This window comes from Pristiophorus japonicus, chromosome 27, assembly GCF_044704955.1.
Source record: "Pristiophorus japonicus isolate sPriJap1 chromosome 27, sPriJap1.hap1, whole genome shotgun sequence".
NCBI classification, from domain to species: domain Eukaryota; kingdom Metazoa; phylum Chordata; class Chondrichthyes; family Pristiophoridae; genus Pristiophorus; species Pristiophorus japonicus.
Genome location: NC_092003.1, coordinates 5823123 through 5845802, shown reverse-complemented (window position 1 = coordinate 5845802; position 22680 = coordinate 5823123). Strand labels below are relative to the sequence as shown.

General features: G+C 46.3%; 1 protein-coding gene across 3 annotated transcripts in view; it reads left to right on the top strand.

The window, feature by feature from the left end:
• Positions 1 to 22680, top strand: part of sptbn2 (spectrin, beta, non-erythrocytic 2) — a 376681-nt gene that overhangs the window by 10090 nt on the left and 343911 nt on the right. For all 3 annotated transcript variants that reach the window (XM_070868170.1, XM_070868166.1, XM_070868167.1), the window contains one exon: positions 8649 to 8770. The gene's annotated coding sequence lies outside the window, so the exon portion shown is untranslated. The remainder of the gene's footprint in view (positions 1 to 8648; positions 8771 to 22680) is intronic.

The window sequence follows — 22680 nt, the reverse complement described above, 5'->3', positions numbered from 1 at the left end:
TTCCGAGCGTATTGCTGTTGCCTCATCTAAGCGTTGTGCCACATAGTGCGATAGGAGTCTGATTCTCCACATAGCATGCATCACTGCAACATAGCACTGTGTAAATTAACAAGTTTGCCCTCATGTTTAAAGTGGGGCATTTGGTGCCAGACTTGTGCTGGCACCAATCAAACTTTTACAATTGTGTTGTGAAAGTAATCTGTCCGTTACTTGTTGGGATCATCTGAGCTGTGTGCTTCTACGTAACTCCCATCAGTGCTGCTCCGTGATCAACCTTGGTGTCCATATTTGACCCTGAAATGAGCTGTCGACCACATATCCGCAGCATAACTAAAACCCGCCTATTTGCACCTCCATAACATCGCCCGTCTCCGCCCCTTTCCTCAGCTCATCTGCTACTGAAGCCCTCATCCATACCTTTGTTACCTCTAGACTTGACTATTCCAATGCACTCCTGGCTGGCCTCCCACATTCTACCCTACGTAAACTAGAGGTGATCCAAAACTCTGCTGCCCTGTGTCCGAACTCGCACTGAGTTCCGCTCACGCATCACCCTCTGTGCTCGTTGACCTATGTTGGCTTCCGGTTAAGCAGCGCCTCGATTTCAAAATTCTCATCCTTGTGTATAAATCCCTCCATGGCCTCGCCCCCTCCCTATCTTTGTAATCTCTTCAAGACCCCCCCACCCCCCCGAGATGTCTGCACTTCTCTAATTCTGCCCTCTTGAGCATCCCTGATTATAATTGCTCAATCATTGGTGGTGGCCGTGCCTTCTGTTGCCTGGGCCCCAAACTCTGGAACTCCTTCCCTAAACCTCTCCGCCCCTCTATCTCTTTCCTCCTTCAACACGCCCCTTAAAGCATACCTCTGACCAAGCTTTTGGTCACCTGCGCTAATTTCTACTTATGCGGCTCGGTGTCTTGGAACGTTTCACTCTGTATAAATATAAGCTTTTGTTCTTGTTGAAGTAATGTTTTCTTGCATCCTACCTGAATTTATCCATTTCACCTTGTACTTGTGTCTCTTGTTCTGCTCTCCTGTACAGAATCCAATAGCCCTGATTAACCTTCTACAATCCTGAGCCTGATGGAATTTGGATCCTTTAATCATATTTCTTTCAGTCTTCGCCCCAGTCTCAGTTCTGAGTCTTATCTGCAACCGCTTTGGGTGCTGTTGAGGGGGCTGACTCATCAGGGGAGGGCAGAAGCAGCCAAGTTCATGGTACCATGGGTGGCTCTGCTGCACAGGGGGGCAGGAAAAAGAGTGGGAGAGTGATAGTGATAGGGGATTCAATTGTAAGGGGAATAGATAGGCGTTTCTGCAACCGAGAATCCAGGATGGTATGTTGCCTCCCTGGTGCAAGGGTCAAGGATGTCTCGGAGCGAGTGCAGGACATTCTGAAAAGGGAGGGTGAACAGCCAGTTGTCGTGGTGCACATAGGTACCAACGCTATAGGCAAAAAACAGGATGAGGTCCTACGAGACGAATTTAGGGAGCTAGGAGCTCAATTAAAAAGTAGGACCTCAAAAGTAATAATCTCAGGATTGCTACCAGTGCCACGTGCCAGTCAGAGTAGGAATTGCAGGATAGCTCAGCTGAATACATGGCTTGAGGAGTGGTGCAGAAGGGAGGGATTCAAATTCCTGGGGCATTGGAACCGGTTCTGGGGGAGGTGGGACCAGTACAAACCGGACGGTTTGCACCTGGCCAGGACCGGAACCAATGTCCTAGGGGGAGTGTTTGCTAGTGCTGTTGGGGAGGAGTTAAACTAATATGGCAGGGGGATGGGAACCAATGCAGGTAGACAGAGGGAAATAAAAGGGAGACAAAGGCAAAAGATAGAAAGGAGAATAGTAAAAGTGGAGGGCAGGGAATCCCAAGGCAAAAAACAAAAAGGGCCACATTACAGCAAACTTCTAAAGGGGCAAGGTGTGTTAAAAAGACAAGCCTGAAGGCTCTGTGCATCAATGCGAGGAGTATTCGGAATAAGGTGGACGAATTAACTGCGCAGATAACAGTTAATGGATATGATGTAATTGGCATCACAGAGACATGGCTCCAGGGTGACCAAGGCTGGGACTCAACATCCGGGGGTATTCAACATTTAGGAAGGATAGACAGAGAGGAAAAGGAGACGGGGTGGCGTTCTTGGTTAAAGAGCAAATTAATGCAATTGTAAGGAAGGACATTAGCTTGGATGATGTGGAATCGGTATGGGTGGAGCTGCGGAATACCAAAGGGCAGAAAACGCTGGTGGGAGTTGTGTATAGGCCACCAAATAGTAGTAGTGAGATTGGGGACAGCATCAAACAAGAAATAAGGGATATGTGCAATAAAGGTACAGCAGTTATCATGGGCGACTTTAATTTACATATAGATTGGGCTAACCAAACTGGTAGCAATGCGGTGGAGGAGGATTTCCTGGAGTGTATTAGGGATGGTTTTCTTGACCAATATGTCGAGGAACCAACTAGGGAGCTGGCCATCCTAGACTGGGTGATGTGTAATGAGAAGGGACTAATTGGCAATCTTGTTGTGCGAGGCCCTTTGGGGAAGAATGACCATAATATGGTAGAATTCTTTATTTAAGATGGAGAGTGACACAGTTAATTCAGAAACAAGGGTCCTAAACTTAAGGAAAGCTAACTTCGACGGCATGAGGCGTGAATTGGCTAGAATAGACTGGCAAATGATACTTAAAGGGTTGACGGTGGATAGGCAATGGCAAACATTTATAGATCACATGGATGAACTTCAACAGTTGAACATCCCTGTCTGGAGTAAAAATAAAACAGGGAAGGTGGCTCAACCGTGGCTAACAAGGGAAATTAAGGATAGTGTTAGATCCAAGGAAGAGGCATATAAATTGGCCAGAAAAAGCAGCAAACCTGAGGACTGGGAGAAATTTAGAATTCAGCAGAGGAGGACAAAGGGTTTAATTAGGAGGGGGAAAATAGAGTACAAGAGGAAGCTTGCCGGGAACATAAAAACTGACTGCAAAAGCTTCTATAGATAGGTGAAGAGAAAAAGATTAGTCAAGACAAACGTAGGTCCCTTGCAGACAGACTCAGGTGAATTAATAATGGGGAACAAAGAAATGGCAGACCAATTGAACAAATACTTTGGTCTGTCTTCACGAAGGAAGACACAAATGACCTTCCGGATGTAGTAGGAGACCGAGGGTCTAGTGAGAAGGAGGAACTGAAGGATATCCTTATTAGGCGGGAAATTGTGTTGGGGTAATTGAAGGGATTGAAGGCCGACAAATCCCCGGGGCCTGATTGTCTGCATCCCAGAGTACTTAAGGAGGTGACCCTAGAAATAGTGGCTGCATTGGTGATCATTTTCCAACAGTCTATTTACTCTGGATCAGTTCCTATGGACTGGAGGGTAGCTAATGTAACAGCACTTTTTAAAAAAGGAGAGAGAGAGAAAACGGGAAATTATAGACCGGTTGGCCTAACATCAGTAGTGGGGAAAATGTTGGAATCAATTATTAAGGATGAAATAGCAGCGCATTTGGAAAGCAGTGACAGGATCGGTCCAAGTCAGCATGGTTTTGTGAAGGGAAAATCATGCTTGACAAATCTTCTGGTATTTTTGAGGATGTAACTAATAGAGTGGACAAGGGAGAACCAGTGGATGTGGTGTATTTGGACTTTCAAAAGGCTTTTGACAAGGCCCCACACAAGAGATTGGTGTTCAAAATCAAAGCACATGATATTGGGGGTAATGGTGTGGATACTGGTATGGATAGAGAATTGGTTGGCAGACAGGAAGCAGAGAGTTAGGATAAACGGGTCCTTTTCGGAATGGCAGGCAATGACTAGTGGAGTGCCACAGGGCTCAGTGCTGGGACCCCAGCTCTTTACAACATACATTAATGATTTGGATGCAGGAATTGAGTGTAATATCTCCAAGTTTGCAGATGACACTAAACTGGGTGGCGGAGTGAGCTGTGAAGAGGATGCTAAGAGGCTGCAGGGTTATTTGGACAGGTTAGGTGAGTGGGCAACTGTATGGCAGATGCAGTATAATGTGGATAAATATGAAGTTATCCACTTTGGTGGCAAAAACACGAAGGCAGAATATTATCTGAATGGTGTCAGATTAGGAAAAGGGGAGGTGCAACGAGATCTAGGTATCTTGGTTCACCAGTCATTGAAAGTTGGCATGCAGGTACAGCAGGCGGTGAAGAAGGCAAATGACATGTTGGCCTTCATAGCTAGGGGATTTGAGTATAGTAGCAGGGATGTCTTACTGCAATTGTACAGGGCCTTGGTGAGGCCTCACCTGGAATATTGTGTTCAGTTTTGGTTTCCTAATCTGAGGAAGGACGTTCTTGCTATTGAGGGAGTGCAGCGAAGGTTCACCAGACTGATTCCAGGGATGGCTGGACTGACATATGAGGAGAGACTGGATCAACTGGGCCTTTATACACTGGAGTTTAGAAGGATGAGAGGGGATCTCATAGAAACGTGACGGGACGGGACAGGTTAGATGCGGGAAGAATGTCCCCGATGTTGGGGAAGTCCAGAACCAGGGGACACAGTCTTAGGATAGGGAGTAGGTCATTTAGGACTGAGATGAAGAGAAACTTCTTCACTCAGAGAGTTGTTAACCTGTGGAATTCCTTGCCGCAGAGAGTCGTTGATGCCAGTTCATTGAATATATTCAAGAGGGAGTTAGATAGGGCCCTTACGGCTAAAGGGATCAAGGGGTATGGAGAGAAAGCAGGAAAGGGGTACTGAGGTGAATGATCAGCCATGATCATATGGAATGGTGGTGCAGGCTTGAAGGGCCGAATGACCTACTCCTGCACCTATATTCTATGTTTCTATGTTTCTATCCATTGAAATTGCTAAACGTAACAAGTCCCAGGTCCATCGCTGCCTCAGAGAGCTGTGGAAGCTGGGACATTGAATAAATTTAAGACAGAAATAGACGGTTTCTTAATCGACAAGGGGATAAGGGGTTATGGGGAGTGGGCGGGGAAGTGGAGCTGAGTCCATAATCAGATCAGTCATGATCTTATTGAATGGCGGAGCAGGCTCGAGGGGCCGTATGGCCTACTCCTGTTCCTATTTCTTATGTTCTTAGCTCGCCTTCTACCATCCTAGTAACCGCATGATATGACAATAAAGGACTTGTTCACTCATGGCTATCGACCTCTATCAATGAGTCTAGAACAGACGCAGACATGAGACGAGGAAAACCCCCAGCGGTGGAGAGCCTTGGGAATGAGGTCCAAAGTTAGCTTCTTCCTCCCGAGCACGCATCACTCCCCACATGTTGCGTCTTAAATTACACATATACAGTGCGTCCCAAAATATTATTTTCGGAAAGAAACCGATTGGATTTGTACTTGAATGAATCAATACTAACTGCTTCCACTGTCACCCTGGGGAGTCTGTCCACTCACTCACTGACTGTTTCCGCAGACGAGTTTTGGATTTACCCCCCCCTCCCCCGTCAAGCCCAGGCCTTGTCCTCTGGTTCGACTGTTCTGGACAAGGAAGAATAGCTTGTCATGGTCGCCATTATCAACGGGCTTGACAGAGCTAGGCCTTTATCCTGTGGCAAAGGTTAACCATGGCGACTGGAGACCTGCTCTGCTGCACGGACCTAGTGCGCGCACATATCGCAGTGTGGGCAGGTCCGTGCTGCCCCTGGGCCCTCTGCTCTTCTGGACCACCTAACTTGGTGTTGTTAGCAAGCTTGAGTTCATCGCTCTCTATTGGTTGATCCAAGTCATTTATGAATAAAGTGAAGAGCTGAGGCCGAATTGCTGGAAGCAAGTCATCCTCGTTCGAGGGACCGCCTATGATGATGATGATGATATCCAGTCCCTTTAGAATCCTAAAAACAGGAATCATAGCATTTCTCAACCTTCTCTTTCCAGTGAGTTCTCCACTTCACTAATTACCCGAGTAGTTCTTCTCTGTACCTTTTCTGGCTCGGCTGCATCCGTACTGTGGTGAGGGCCGTAAAACTGCGCACGATACTCCTAAGTGTAGCCTGACCAACGCTCAAGACAGGCAGGTAAACCTCCTTCATTATATGCTTTGTTCATTTTTTATATAACCGGACATGCCATTTGCAATCTTGACAGCAGCCAGACATCGAATCGATGTCTGATTCCCATACACACACGCACTGCCCAGCAGGGGCCACTGGATAGCGAGGAGGACCCCCTGGATGTACTTTTCCATTGCCAGGTCAGGATCTGGGATGCTCAAAGTATAGAATCAGAAATTTACAGCACTGAAGGAGGCCATTCAGCCATCGTACCCATGATGGCTGACAAAGAGCTGTCCAACCTAATCCCACTTTCCAACTCTTGGTCCGTAGCCCTGTAGGTTACAAGTGCATATCCAAGTACTTTTATATGTGGTTTGGGTTTCTGCTTTTACCACCCTTTCAGGCAGTGAGTTCCGCCCCAGACTCCCACCACCCTCTGGGTGAAAAGATTCCCCTCAAATCCCCTCAACCTCCTCCCAATTACTTTAAATCTATGCCCCCTGGTTGTTTACCCTCTGCTAAGGGAAATAAGTCCTTCCTATCTACTCTATCTAGCCCCTCATAATTTTATACACCTCAATTAAGTCTCCCCTCGGCCTCCGCTGTTCCAAAGAAGACAACTCAGCCTATCCAATCTTTCCTCATCGCTGAAATTCTCCAGTCCAGGCAACATCCTGTACTTCCGCCAAAAAAGAAATGCGCCTTTCACAATCACGTCCCAAAGTGCACTACAGCCAGTGAAGTAATTTTTGGAGTGTAGTCACTGTTACAATGTGGGAAACGCGGCAACCAATTTGCGCACAGCAAGCTCCCACAAACAGCAATGTGATGATGACCAGATCATCTGTTTGTGTGACGTTGATTGAGAGATAAATATTGGCCCGGGACACTGGGCATAATCCTCCTACGCTTCTTTGAAATAATGGACGTGGGATCTTTTATGGCCACCTGAGAGCAAACGGGGCTTCGATTTAATGACTCAGCTTGGTGCCCTGGACTATAGTTGGGAAAATTATCCAAGGATCGCAATCTTGTGACTGCTGTTAGAAGTGTATGTGAGGGATGATCGAGTTTGTCATTTTCTCCATAGTTGAACAGCATGTAGACAATTGTTACCTAGGCTCGTCGATAAAGAATGCTCACTATGGTGAAGTGCCAGGTGCCTGTGGAACCTTATGTCACGAGGCAAGAGTCAATGCTTTAGGGAGAGAAGGTGTTTTTTTAAAGCATTATAATTATGCTTGCATTGCCATTATATACAATGAGGAATTGGGACACGTTAAAAAAGCCAGCTCGATAAAGCGGATGGTGAACAACAGGATAAATAATTGGGAGGGCGATACAAACCAACAAACCTTTTGACGCTAAGCAAGGATGGCACCAAAAGGTTGCTACTGCAACACTATAAGAAAGAATTGCATTTATTTTTTTTGACGTCTCAAAGCGCTTTACAGCCAAAAAAGTACTTTTGGAATACAGTCACGGTTGTAATGTGGGAAACGTGGCAGCCAACTTATGCACAGCAAGCTCCCACAAACAGCAATGTAATAATACTCAGATCATCTGTTTTAGTGATGTTGATTGAGGGATAAATAATGGCCCCAGGACACCGGGGATAACTCCTCTTTTCTTCGAAATCGTGCCATGGAATCTTTTACCCCCACCTGAGAGGGCCGATGGGGCCACGGTTTTAACATCCCATCTGAAAGATGGCACCTCCGACAGTGCGGCACTCCCTCAGTACTGCCCCTCCGACATTGCGGCGCTCCCTCAGTACTGCCCCTCTGCCAGTGTAGTACGGCGCTCCCTCAGTACTGTCCCTCCGACAGCGCAGTACGGCGCTCCCTCAGTACTGCCCCTCCGACAGTGCGGCTCTCCCTCAGTACTGCTCCTCCGACAGCGCAGTACGGCGCTCCCTCAGTACTGCCCCTCCGACAGTGCGGCTCTCCCTCAGTACCGTCCCTCTGACAGCGCAGTACGGCACTCCCTCAGTACTGCCCCTCCGACAGTGTGGCGCTCCCTCAGTACTGCACTGGGGGTGTCAGCCTAGATTTATGTGCTCAATTCCCTGGAGTGAGACTTGGAACCCACAACCTTCTGACTTAGAGGCTGCTATCCACTGAGCCACAGCTGACACTAGATGACTTATTTTCCATTATACATTAAACTAATCAACCATATGCAGTCATTTATAATCATAAATAATACTTTACAAATTGCTAATTTGGTTTTTTGGAGGGGCTGGGTGGGAAGGATTGGATTCCGCTATCTGTTTTGGATGGAAAGTCATTGTTACAGATGTGCTGGAAGTAACATTTTGATTATTTTCATGAATCAGTGAAGCACAATGCAGCATGAAGGCAGGACCCTTAAAGCAGCCATGTGCTGCTGCTGTGCCTTGTCCCAGATTACTGCATTGTGTGGATGTGTCCCATTCGCTCTGTATTCCTCCGCCTGGCATGCAAGCATCCAAAAACTGATCAGGTCCAGCCATCTGCCGGGGCGGGAGGGGGGTGGGTTGGAAGGAAAGAGCCGTTGTCTCCCATTGCACCGCTTTCTTTCTCTGGCTCCCAGCGCCACATTCACAACCGGAGAGGATAGAAATAACCGGAGTGTTTCATTGGCAGGCTCGGTGGCGAGGGCGAGAGTGGGATGTCGTGACTCGCTGCAGCACTCTGCATGAAAACGAAAGAGCTATGTGGATTTAAAAAATAGAAATTAATCGCTCCAGGATTGACCGGATATAAAGGTACGTGTGCAATTTAGCAAGACAAAAAAAAAGGTGTGCATTTAACTGCGTGTTGCATGGTCTGCCTTTATTACAAATTGTGGCAAATGTTTGTTTTTTATTCTCCCAGTGATGGGTTTGGACGAGAAATGCGAGCATCGGAGAGCAGAGATTTCGGGAAATATATGCATTCGGCTTTTCCGAGATCCCTTTGGCGTGTTCAGGTTGCTTTGCACATAAAAGAGCAGATCCGGGCATATTATTGCACCTTTTTGATCCATTTTTTGGGGGGTTGCAAAGCGCTGGTACAAAGGATAATCAGCATCCTGCCTCTTGAATAATTAAAGCCCTGAATACGCTGTTTTTGTTTGCTTGGAGAGGCTGCGATTGCATTTCAGTTTCACTGCATATTGTATGTGTGTGTGTATATATAATATATGTGTGTGTGTGTAAAGCATACACGGGTTTCCCCCGCTGTTGATGCCCCCTTCGAAAAGGATTCCAGGTTTTCGAAATACTCGTTCGAGCTAGCACTGGGCAATTTAGGCTTCGTATTTTCACGGCAGACCAACTCCTGAACGTGTTCGGGAGCTTTTTATATATTTAGCTGTGTAATCGCATCGGTGATTTATCAATACTTCAGAGCCAGATCCATTCTACAAAATGCACTTAAATCCATTTTGTGCAAACAATAGGAGACTGTCATTTCTCCCAAGGAGATCCCTTGCTAGATGGTCTCCAATAGGATCTTCCCTGTTAAAATATCTTGTTTCTCCTTGTGTGAATTTTTTAAAAAAACCTGAATATCAGGTTTTTGATCAGGCTGGGTGGATCCTAATTGGTCCCAATTGGTGTGAAACCAGATTTTTCTTTTTTGGCAGGGTAGGTAGAAAGTGAGGAACTATGAAAATTCAGAGTTCTTGGGATCTCTTATTATTTATAGACTTCCTCCTGTTTACATTCTCCCCCACCCCCCCTCCCCTGCCGTGCACAGATTCTGTGTCAGCTGTGGCTCAGTGGGTAGCACACTCACCTCTGAGTCAGAAGGGTTGTGGGTTCGAATCGCACTCCGGGGACTTGAGCGCATAAATCTAGGCTGACGGATGAGACGTTAAATCGAGGTCTCGTCTGCCCCCTCAAGTGGACTCAGCGAGTCGTGAACCTGTGGAATTCCCAACTGCAGAGAGTTGTTGATGCCAGTTCATTGGATATATTCAAGAGGGATCAAGGAGTATGGAGAGAAAGCAGGAAAGGGGTACTGAGGTGAATGATCAACCATGATCTTATTGAATGGCGTTGCAGGCTTGAATGGCCTGCTCCTGCACCTATTTTCTATGTTTCTAAAAGATCCCACGGCACTATTTCGAAGAAGAGCGGGGGAGTTCTCCCCAGTGTCCCGGGGTCAATATTTATCCCTCAATCAACATAACAAAAAAACAAATGATCTGGTCATTATCACATTGCTGTTTGTGGGAAGTTGCTGTGTGCAAATTGGCTGCTGCGTTTCCCACATTACATCAGTGACTACACTTCAGTAAGTACTGCATTGGCTGTACAGCGCTTTGAGCTGTCCGGTGGTGTGAAAGGTGCTATATAAATGCAAGTCTTTTTTTCTGGCCAAGAAGACTAGTGGGTCACACCTGCCTATACCACTCTTCAGTGCTGCCTCTTTCTGTGTTTTCATTTCCTGTGGAAAAAGAGACCCCGTTTAGCTCCTGCAAAGTTGCCTAGGAAACTAACTTGGGGAATTCTGTCCACAAACCTATTTGATCGTTCCATAGCACGCCACTATAGCAAGCCAATGCACTTTGCTGGCCTTGGCACTTCTTGCTAGTTTCTCCTTGCATTCAGTCCATCATTGAAAAAAAAATCCCATGATGTTTCTGCTGCTTGCGGTGAGCCTCGCGTTTGACATTTTTAACCATTGTAGAGTTTTATCAATATCTTCTTGCCCAGTCGCCAGACGCAAGCGACCGCAGTTCCCCTATGAATAGGTGAAGAAACCACCATTTCACCCAAAAATTGAAATGCCAGTCAGGCACCCCTCGCACAAAGAATGGAATATCAGACGGTTCATTTTAAAGATTGACTGAGGGAATCTCACAAACAGTGTTATCACATCACTTTTATTTACAGTAACAGGAAGTCAAGTTACAAACAGCACGGTATGCTGAGATCAAGAACAAGAGTGTCCAAACTGCATCCCTTGAGCCCTTGCAACCTTGTCCTTGAAGCTCCGCGCACTTAGACCGTACATTTATATTTGTTTTTTTTGCTTGATGGTCTTGGAGGTTTGCAAAAGGACTGTTCTTCAGGCTGTTGCCTTGTTTGGCGGATAAATCCTAAATTAGAACACTAGGATCTGTTAGTATCAGCAACTTGCGATATGTGCAAATTAGTGGGAGCATGGTTTCAAACTCTCCATGTGGCCCTGAGGCTCCATGGTACGTACAGGGGAACAGTAGCACAGATGTTATGTTACTGGACTAGTAATCCAGAGGTCAGGGCTAACAATCCAGCGTTATGAGTTCAAATCCCACCACAGCAGCTGCAGAATGAAATAAATCTGGAATATTAAAAAAAAGATAGTGACCATGTAACTATTGTTGTAAAAAAACTCCACCTGATTCACTAATGCCACTTTAGGGAAGGAAATGCCAGTTTGGGCCTATATGTGACTCCAGACCCACAGCAATGTGGTCGACGTTTAACTGCCTCTCTGAAATGGCCTAGTGAGCGCCTCTGCTGTTTCTAGACGCTGGCTCACCCCAACCTTCTGAAGGATAATTAAGGATGGGTAATAAATGCTGGCATCCCATGAATGAATCTTAAAAAAAAGAAATTCTATACAAACCCCAAAGATCAGGATGCTGCTGGTCAATTTATTTGCTAAAATGTATTTTTAAAATGTTTTATATATTGTACAATTCTTCTCCCAGAATCCATAAGTTTGCCCTCATTTGTCGTCGTCTTCCCGTTATGGAGGCCGGCCCGTGGATGTGTCCACTGAGGTTCATAGAATCATAGAAAATTACGGCACAGAAGGAGGTCATTCGGCCCACTGTGTTCGTGCCGGCCGACCAAGAGCTATCCAGCCTAATCCCACTTTCCAGCTCTTGGTCCGTAGCCCTGTAGGTTACGGCACTTCAAGTGCACATCCAAGTACTTTTTAAATGTGGTGAGGGTTTCTGCCTCTACCACCCTTTCAGACAGTGAGTTCCAGACCCCCACCACCCTCTGGGAGAAAATATGTTTCCTCATCTCCCCTCTAATTCTTCTACCAACTACTTTAAATCTATGCCCCCTGGTTGTTGACCCCTCTGCTAAGGGAGGTTGTAGTGTCATTGCTGCTTCCTGGTTGCCCCCTCGGCGATGTGCTTAAAGTGGAAAGGGACAAGCTCCGTTCCATACATTTTTCCTTATCTCCAGACGGCTCAGCTGGGACTTATCCAATCGTGTTCTCCGGAGTGGAGCAAAAATCCCAGAAACACAGGAGCTTTTTATCTGAACGTCCCTCAGGGCCGATTAATTGGCCCTGTCTAGATTATGTCAGTTGATTTTGATGCTCTGCTCCAGAGAAGATGTGTGTCTTTGGCTGACCGAACCCAATCCGATGTAGTGACGATGACGCCGATGGCTGTACTGCGGATTGATTGTGAAAGGTTTCCATGTAGGTCGCTTCACAGTGGAGCTGCCTTTCCAAAAGTGTTCCCCTAGGGCTGGAAACAGTCAGCTGAAGCTCCAGTAGTCTTTGGGATTGAATCATGTTCGAGATGATTGATTGACTGAGCTCCATCGTAACCTTGGCTTTTGTTTGAGTTTTGCCATTCTTTAGCCTAATCCAGTTAACTAAATTGTGCCACTCTTTGTCCTTGCTATGGGACAGGATTTGACTACATTTTGTCAGATTTCCATTCAGTTTGACCCCTTTTCAAGTGTTTACTGTGCTTTTTACGGGAGCGAATTCAGGCATGCCTCGGTGCTGTCGGTCCTGTACTGATGTTGAGTGTATGATTGCAGACTGAGTTCTCACCTCTTCTCTCGCCAGCTATTTTTGCCACTCGCACCCACACGCAAACATTCTCTCTCTCAATCATCCCGACATGTGCCAGTGGCTCACTCTATTACCAAAGTATGATTGGTGGATGAATCTTCCCAGTGCAGTGCACTGGGGTACCGGCTCACAAATCCTGGGAAGGCAAAGGCAGCCTGAGAATAATGGAAGGAATTGAGACACTCATGCAGAAAGTAGTCTAGAAGGCCCTGAAAATAGTTGTTGAAATTTAATTAGAATCATAGAAAATTACGGCACAGAAGGAGGCCATTCGGCCCATCGTGTCCGCACTGGCCGACCAAGAGCTGTCCGGCCTCATCCCACTTTCCAGCTCTCGGTCCGTAGCCCTGTGGATTACGGCACTTCAAGTGCACATCCAAATATTTTTAAATGTGAAGGTTTCTGCCTCTTACCACCCTTTCAGGCCGTGAGTTCCAGACCCCCACCACCCTCTGGCTGAAGAAATGTTTCCTCATCTCCTCTCTAATCCTTTTACCAATTACTTTAAATCTATGCCCCCTGGTTATTGACCCCTCTGCTAAAGGAAACCGGTCCTTCCTATCCACTCGATCTGGGCCCCTCAATTTTATACACCTCAATTAAATCTCCCCTCAGCCTCCTCTGTTCCAAGGAAATAACATTTTTTTTTTTACATTGCATTGCATTAGTTTAAGTATTGATTTTGCCGAAGGAAAGAGAAAGGTCAGCATTGTGATACAGGTGATAATCTTTGGAATGCATGTCTTTGAACTCTGCCATTCTTTAGTAGTTTTATAGCCATTTGTGCCACGTTTAATGTAGAAATATGTCCCACGGTGCTTCACAGCGATGTGATCGGACAATGGAAGTTGAGATAAAGAAAGGGATATTAACAGACCAAAAGCTTGGTCAAAGTTGTGGGTTTGAAGAGGGGCCCAAAAGGAGGCGAGTGAGGTGGAGTGGTTTAGGGAAGGAATTCACGAGTGTGGGGCTTAGACAGCTGAAGGCATGGCCACCGGTGTTAAATAAATAGATTTTTGGAGTCTAGGGGAATCAATGGATATGAAGATCGGGCGGGAAAGTGGAGTTGAGGTCGATGATCAGCCATGATCTGATTGAATGGCGGAGCAGGCTCGAGGGGCCGTATGACCTACTCCTGCTCCTATTTCTTATGTTATGAAAAGGGAGGTTCGGACGCATAAAGCCAGAGGCTGAGGAACGGAGAGTTTGGAGGAGGGGTAGTAGGGCAGGAAGAACTTACAGACATCGGGAGAGGCAAGGCCATGAAGGATTTAAATGCAGACTGGGAATCAATAAAGGATGGGAGTGAGTAGGATAGGATAGTGTTTAAATAGTCAAGCCTTCAGTCAGCAGCAGATGGGCTGAGACAGGCAGTGTTACGGAGGTGGAAGTAGGCGGTATTTGTGATGAAGTGGATCTGGGGTCATAAGCTCAAGACAGCACGGCCTGGGGTTTATTTATGGCCAGCCTCCCCATTATCTGTGGCTCTCGTCAGACTTGCTGCTTTCAGTGTTTCTGGGCCTTTATTGATGACCTGCCTGATAATGGATATTTATAGAGCTGGGATTCAGTGCTGTTCCCTCCATGTTGTGAACTCTATCGAGAGGCAGGTGTCCTCTCCGTTTCCATGCAGCAAATGAACGGACCTTAGATAAATAGATCTATCAACATATAGAGTTTTTACCCTCTTCATCTGGGTACTTCACTTGGGAACGGTCTAGAGTGGCATAGCAGAATCAGGGTCTTGGATGCATATCTGCGATTTCCCCATACTATGTCGCATAGTGCAGAGATGGGTTAGTATGGCGATCGTTGATCAAAGGTACCACAGATGTAAGAGGGTGTCTGACACAGCAAGAAAGGTAGTTGCCTCCCATGTCACTGATGAAGTCTGTTCAGTGTTGAAGGGTTTAACATTTTTGTAATCAAAATTGGTTGGTTATGGTACATAGCGGGTGACCATTACAATTTCTGTTCACCACCACTCCTTTATCTAGTCCATTATGAACTGTGATCCCCACAACTCAGTGAGTATTCTTCAGATCTTCATGATTTTTAAACCAGGTTTGGATGAGTAGGATCTTAAGAATTCAAACTTAAAAAATTGATTTAATTCAGTAATATGATCAATCAAAAACTGCTCTTAAAAAAAATATTCGAGGAACAGGAGGAGGCCGTTCAACACCTCGAGCCTGTTCCGTCATTCAATTTGATCATGGCTGATGTATACCTTAACTCCATTTACCTGCCGTTGATCTCTTTCCCTTGATACTTTTACCTAATGGATGAGACGTTAAACCGAGGCCCTGACTGCCCTTGTGTGTGTGTCTGTGTGTGTGTCTGTGTGTAAATGGAGTTAAGGTATACATCAGCCATGATCAAATTGAATGATGGAACAGGCTCGAGGTGTTGAACGGCCTCCTCCTGTTCCTCGAATATTTTTTTTAAGAGCAGTTTTTGATTGATCATGTTACTGAATTAAATCAATTTTTTAAGTTTGAATTCTTAAGATCCTACTCATCCAAACCTGGTTTAAAAATCATGAAGATCTGAAGAATACTCACTGAGTTGTGGGGATCACAGTTCATATTGGACTAGATAAAGGAGTGGTGGTGAACAGAAATTGTAATGGTCACCCGCTATGTACCATAACCAACCAATTTTGATTACAAAAATGTTAAACCCTTCAACACTGAACAGACTTCATCAGTGACATGGGAGGCAACTACCTTTCTTGCTGTGTCAGACACCCTCTTACATCAGTGTGTGTGTGTGTGTGTGTGTGTGTGTGTGTTTTTAAGGGGTTTATGGGATGTGGATGGCTCTGGCAAGGCTGCATTCACCGGCCGTCACTAGTTGCCCTGAGAAGGTAGTGGTGGACTTCTCTTTGAATTGCTGCAGCCCTTGTGTTGTTGCTCTCACAATGGTGTTTGTGAGTGTAATGTATGCCCCTGTGATCAGGCTCACAGGTTGGTAGAGCTTGTTGAGTTGTGAGTGGCTTAGCCAGTCACGTGATGTTCACAAGACTCAATAAAACCCCCACGATGAAGCAAAAACAGGAAGGCAGAATATTATCTGAATGGTGACAGATTAGGAAAAGGGGAGGTGCAACGAGACCTGGGTGTCATGGTACATCAGTCATCGAAAGTTGGTATGCAGGTACAGCAGGCAGTGAAGAAAGCAAATGGCATGTTGGCTTTCATAGCGAGGGGATTTGAGTATAGGAGCAGGGATGTCTTACTGCAGTTGTATAGGGCCTTGGTGAGGCCTCACCTTGAATATTGTGTCCAGTTTTGGTCTCCTAATCTGAGGAAGGACATTCTTGCTATTGAGGGAGTGCAGGGAAGGTTCACCAGACTGATTCCCGGGATGGCAGGACTGACATATGAAGAAAGACTGGATCGACTCGGCTTATATTCACTGGAATTTAGAAGAATGAGAGGGGATCTCATAGAAGCATATAAAATTCTGACGGGATTGGACAGGTTAAATGCAAGAAGAATGTTCCCAATGTTGGGGAAGTCCAAAACCAGGGATCACAGTCTAAGGATAAGGGGTAAGCCATTTAGGACCGAGATGAGGAGAAACTTCTTCACTCAGAGAATTGTGAACCTGTGGAATTCTTTACCACAGAAAGTTGTTGAGTACAGTTTGTTGGATATCTTCAAAAGGGAGTTAGATGTGGCCCTTAAGGCTAAAGGGATCAAGGGGTATGTAGAGAAAGCAGGAATGGGATACTGAGGGAATGATCAGCCATGATCATATTGAATGGCGGTGCAGGCTCGAAGGGCTGAATGGCCTGCCCCTGCACCTATTTTCTATTTTTCTATGTAAGTGGTTGTGAGCCTGGTGGATGAACCGGTAATGTATAGTGCGATTGTTAAACCTTTTGCTAATAAACGAACTAGTTCTTAATAGCAATATGTTGCTATGAATTCTTAAGCAAAGAACCCACGAAGCAAATACATTACACTGAGGGTATTCCAGAATTTGACGGAGTTATGATTAAGGAATGCAGTTGTATGTTCAAGTCAGAATGGTGGCTTGGAAGTGAACTTGGAGATGATGGTGTTTCTGTGATCCTTCCTATCGGTAGAGGTTACAGGGTTGGGTACTGCTACTGAAGTAAGTTTGGTGAGTTGATACTGTGCTTCTTGTGGATGGTGTACACTGTAGTCCCAGTGTGGAGGGGGGGGAGGTGTGGATATTCAGTTCATTGGCAGGAGTGCTGATCAAGCGGGCTACCTTGTCGCGTATGGCGTCGAGCTTCGCGAGTGTTGTTGCAGCTGGACCCATCCGAGAAACGCTGGATATTGACAGTCGATCCGCCAGCGTCAGGTTACTGTTTCCGAAGGAGACTGAAATCATGTGGATTTCCAGCACTTTCTGTTTTTCTTTCTAATAACTAGCAGACCTGCCATCTTTTCCCTCTTCGCATGACGATGGACTCGCTGCACTTTCTGTGTTTATTTTAGGTTTTCTGCATGTGCTCTTTTGCCTTATTGCTATTGCCACCAAAGGAATGCGGGAGAACTATGATTGTGAATCATTAACGGAAAAACTCAACCGAGTATTTGTTAATCAGTCAGTAGATTTTTTGGAAAAATTTGACCGAATGGGATATTTTATTAATCTGACAAATGGACACATCCGGCGATTCTTTCTGGCTTTGTGAAGTGTTTGCATTTGACTCCATGTTACCAGGTAGAGAGGACCTGAGAGAGGGAGGGAGGGAAGGAGGGAGGGGGTTAGTGGGAGCATGAGTGTGTGTGCGCTAGGCCCATGCAACAGAGCCTGGTCTCCAATCGTCTTGGATTGCCTTGCCATTGGACCAAGACCTTGCTCTTGTCAAGTTTGTGTAGTAGCTAGTGTGCAACGGCCACTCCACGTTAAAAGAATTCACGCACAGGCATCTTCCACCCTCTAAAATGAAGTTTGGGGCCTGGCTCATCTTTCGGATGAGACATTAAACTGAGGCTCCGTTTGCTCTCTCAGGTGGATGCAAAGGATCCCATGGCACTATTTCGAAGAAGAGCAGGGGAGTTCTCCCCGGTGTCCTGGGGCCAATATTTATCCCTCAATCAAAGTAACAAAAACAGATGATCTGGGTCATTATCACATTGCTGTTTATGGGAGCTTGCTGTGCACAAATTGGCTGCCACGTTCCCCACATTACAACAGTGACTGCACTCCAAAAAACAAGTACTTAAATGGCTGTAAAGCGCTTTGAGACGTCCGGTGGTCGTGAAAGGTGCTATATAAATGCAAGTCTTTCTGTATTTTTTACAAAGAGATCATGTTGTTGGAAATGGTTAAGTGTATACGCTCATCATGAGGAAATTAATAAAACAATCCACAAAAGTCTAATTAATGAGGGCAAGGAAATGGCTTGGTGGTTAAGCATGTTGGACAGTGGCATGTAAACTTGCTCTCCCCGGTCTCAGCCACACTGCTATAGGATGTGCAGGCCAGTCATTTCTCCATATAAAAAGATGCCAAATCAGAGGGACAGCCACATAGGCTGCAACACTGAGGTTTTAAGAAGTGTCTTGAAGGGGGACAGAGAGGTGGAGAGGTTTAGGGAGGGAGTTCTAGAGCTTGGGGCCCAGGAAACAGAAGGCACGGCCACCGATGGTGGAGCGATTATAATCAGGGATGCTCAGGAGGGCAGAATTAGAGGAGCGCAGACATCTCGGGGGTTGTGGAGCTGGAGAGGATTACAGAGATAGGGAGGGGCGAGGCCATGGAGGGATTTGAACACAAGGATGAGTTTTTTAAAACTGAGGCGTTGCTTAACCGGGAGCCAATGTAGGTCAGCGAGCACAGGGGGTGATGGATGAGCGGGACTCGGTGCGAGTTAGGACACAGACAGCCAAGACTTGGATCACCTCTCGCTTAAGTAGGATAGAATGTGAGCGGTCAACCAGGAGTGGTTGGAATAGTCAAGTCCAGAACAGTGATACAGAATAAACTTTTTTTATTTGATGTTAAGACCCTGCCTGAATGAGAACATAAGAAATAGGAGCAGGAGTAGGACTACATGGTTTCTCAAGCCTGCTCCGCCATTCAGAGAGATCATGGCTGATCTTCGACCTCAACTCCACTTTCCTGCACTGTCTCCATATCCCTGGATCCCTCAGTCCAAAAATCTATCGATCTCAGTCTTGAAATTACTTAACGACTGAGCATCCACAACCTTTTAAGGTAGAGAATTCCAAAGATTAACAGCCCTCTGAGTGAAAAAAATTACGAAACTTTCTCCCGATCGCTCCCTAGAAATGACTGTCATTTTAGGACAAGGGCTTCAAATATGAGAACAGCACCAATCAGAAAATCTACTTTTAGATCCATGAAACAGGATCTGTCGGGTTATTTGAGCAAGACAGTGCGACCAGTGTACACACTTGCGAAATGCAAACACAGATCATAGAATTATAGTTCTCATTCTATAACTCCATTTATGACCCATTCTCCCGTTCAGAGAGATTTAATGTTGGGAGCATAAGCTCCCTGAGTTTGCTAATATTTAAAATCACTAAACTTTCTTTCTTTGGTGTTGAGACCCTGCCTCAACATCAAATAAAAAATGTGTTAAACTAAAATGTCTCTTGGAAAACTATTTGGGGAGTCTAGATGATATACCAGGTTAGTATCTGGGTTCAAATCCTGCCTGGACTGGGTTGAAAGTCTCCTGTCTCGATCTGTGTACGTTCTAGGGTCTTGGGGGTAGAAATTCGGCTGTTTAGCGCCAGAGAGCGGCGCTAGGGAGCTGCTAAACACCTCCCGCCCGAGCGCCGCGCTGTCAGTGCCTGCTGCGAACATACCAGGTGGCAGAACTCCCCAATTCCTTGCTCACTTTTTGCTTTCTCCTCCCGCTTAATTGATCCGCCCTTCTGACCAAGGATGGCTCATATGGATACCGCATGAGGGAGAATGTAGGGACACGTACATGAAATAATTTGAATTCAGTAAAACTGAGGAATGCTCGTGGTTTGTGCGTAGCAGCTGTATTCAATCACAGGCCTCAGCAGTCGCTGTTAATTTTTTAGTCGATAAAACCCTTGCGTTTAACTACAGTATTCATGCAAGGAATTAGCTGCAGAAAATAAATACAATGCCTTCACCAGGCTACAAAAATCACACAGGTCAGTGTCAATGAGGAAGCATTTAGGTCAGTTCAGCTCCCCCTTCCATAGACTCTTGACTGACTTCAGATTTTGCCTCCATTCTCCCTCGGTTTCACGTATTGATCACTCTGTGTGACATCAAATCCTGAAACTGTTTGGTTTACCAGTTTGTACCTATCTTGACCTGTGGTTGTGGTTTAACTTGAAGTCATCATAGACAGTCCCTCGGAATCGAGGAAGACTTGCTTCCACTCTTAACATGAGTCCTAAGGTGGCTGAACAGTCCAATACGAGAGCCACAATCCCTGTCACAGGTGGAACAGATATTCGTTGAAGGAATGGGTGGGTGGGACAGGTTTGCCGCATGCTCACTCCGCTGCTTGCGCTTGATTTCTGCATGCTCGAGGAGCTCAGCGCCCTCCCGGATGCTCTTCCTTCACTTAGGGCGGTCTTTGGCCAGGGACATCCAGGTGTCGGTAGGGATGTTGCACTTTATCAGGGAGGCTTTGAGGGTGTCCCTGTAACGTTTCCTCTGCCCACCTTTGGCTCATTTGCTGTAAAGGAATTCCGAGTAGAGCGCTTGCTTTGGGAGCCTCGTGTCGGGCATGCAGACAATGTGGCCCTGCCCAGCGGAGCTGGTCGAGTGTGCTCAGTGCTTCGATGCTGGGGATGTTGGCCTGGTTGAGGACGCTAACGTTGGTGCATCTGTCCTCCCAGGGGATTTGTAGGATCTTGCGGAGACATCGTTGGTGGTATTTCTCCAGCGACTTGAGGTGCCTACTGTACATGGTCCATGTCTCTGAGCCATACAGGAGGTGGGTATTACTACAGCCCTGTAGAACTTGAAGTAATGCAAAAGGATAAACCTTTTCTACTGTACCTAGTACACTTCTGTAGGTTTATCAGGCTCATTCGGCTTGTTTTGAAGCTGAAGAATCCTGTATTTTTAACGTTTCCTCAGTAACTCCCTGGGGATCAGCTTTATTGCCCTTCTCTGCACCGGATGTGTCCTTTGTGTCTCAGCCAGAACTGAACGCAGTGTTCAAAGTGCTTTGGCCAGGCGGCACTAAGTTATAATGATTTGTCAATATAGCTCAGTATTCTGTTTTCTTTATTGATCGGTCCTCTGAAATGGCTGGACATGGTCCGGTTTCAGTCTGTTGCAACTCTCAGATCTCTTTCAATCTCCACCCCAGCCACCAGTTACTAGGGAGATCTACCACTTATTTCTTCCAGTGCATTTATCTATATTGAGTTCCATCTGCCAGAGTTGTGCCCATTTGCAAACCTTCCATTGTGTAATTCTTTAGCTGGTTTCTAAGGGCACAAATTTCCCCAAGAGTTGCCCCGTTTTTTTTGGAGTAAGCAGCTTTTATTGGAGTAACTTAAAAATCGCAAATTTCCTCATTTAACGTGCTACAATGTAAGTCAGTTAGTTAGGTTTTTTTCTAATTTAGTTTGTTCTCTGCAAAAGGGGGTGTGACAATCCACTTACACCTCTTCTGGCCAAAGAAGCAAATTTGGGCAGCTGAAAGTTACTTCAAACTAACTTAGGCCAGTGTATGTGGCACTTTTGTAGACACAGAAAAACCTTACCTACATTTAAGAGATCAGTGTAGGTAGCCAGAGATAGGATGGCCGGGCGGGGGGCTAGGGCGGGGGTGAGTTAGAGGATTCCAAAGCACTAAAGACCTTCACAACATCAGCACAAAATTACAACATCTTCAGCACAACAGCTGCACAACATCACCACAAATAAATGAAAGATAAATCAGCTACTGAAAATAGAGCAGTCCTGCCTTGCCGACTGCAGAACACACCGGTTAGCCTTCCCGCCAGGGCTAGGGGCGGCAGGCACGCATGACTGTAGGGGTGAGGGATTTTTGCTTTTTACAGTTGGCCCTAAATGTTGCGTGGCCCTAATGGACGATGATTCAGTTTTGATGCAAAATATCTTTTATTGTAAATTTTACAGTGCACTTCAACGATACCAACAACAACAGCCACAACAGGAAAGAAAGTCTGCATCCATCCCTCACCCACATCTCGGGGAAAGTGCACTTTCTTATAGGGTCGGTGATGGTTGGGGCGGGGGGGGGCGGGGGTGGTTGGGGGCCCGGCTTGGGTCTGACCGGTGGCTGGTGCGTGGAGTGAAGTGGAAGTGGCATTTGAGTCTCCGGTCTTTGTGCCCTTATTGCAGAAGCCAGCTTCCTCATGTCATCTGCCATCGTCTGCACACCCTCTGAAATACCCGCCCTCACTTCTCGTCTTAGTGCCGAGATTTCACCCGATAGTGTGGCGACCTCATCATACATCCCACTGACGGCAGCCACAAGTGATCTTGTGAGGGCATTGGTCTCCTCACCCAATGAAACAACCTGATTAACCTCTGCTGAGGGCTGCCTCTCAGGAGAGACTGGTCGGCTTCTCCTTCCCCTCGCCATGGGTCTGCCGAGTGGCATCCCTCCTTTGCGAGGCGCAGGGTGGGGGACTGGATGTCCCAAGATGCATTTCCCGACCGCCACTTGGACCCGCGACCTCGGAAGGTGTGAACCCATGGAGGGTTCTGGCAATGTGATGCCCTGTGATAGGTCCTGATCCATATCGCGGTCAACATTCTCCTGAGCACATATTTCCCCGTCCCCTCCTCCCCCCACGCGCCTTGGTCTGGAGCGCAAGCATCTGGATCCTCAGGATCTTGAGGAGTGTCGTCGTCTTCTGCAAAAGACAACACAACAGTCAAATGGTTA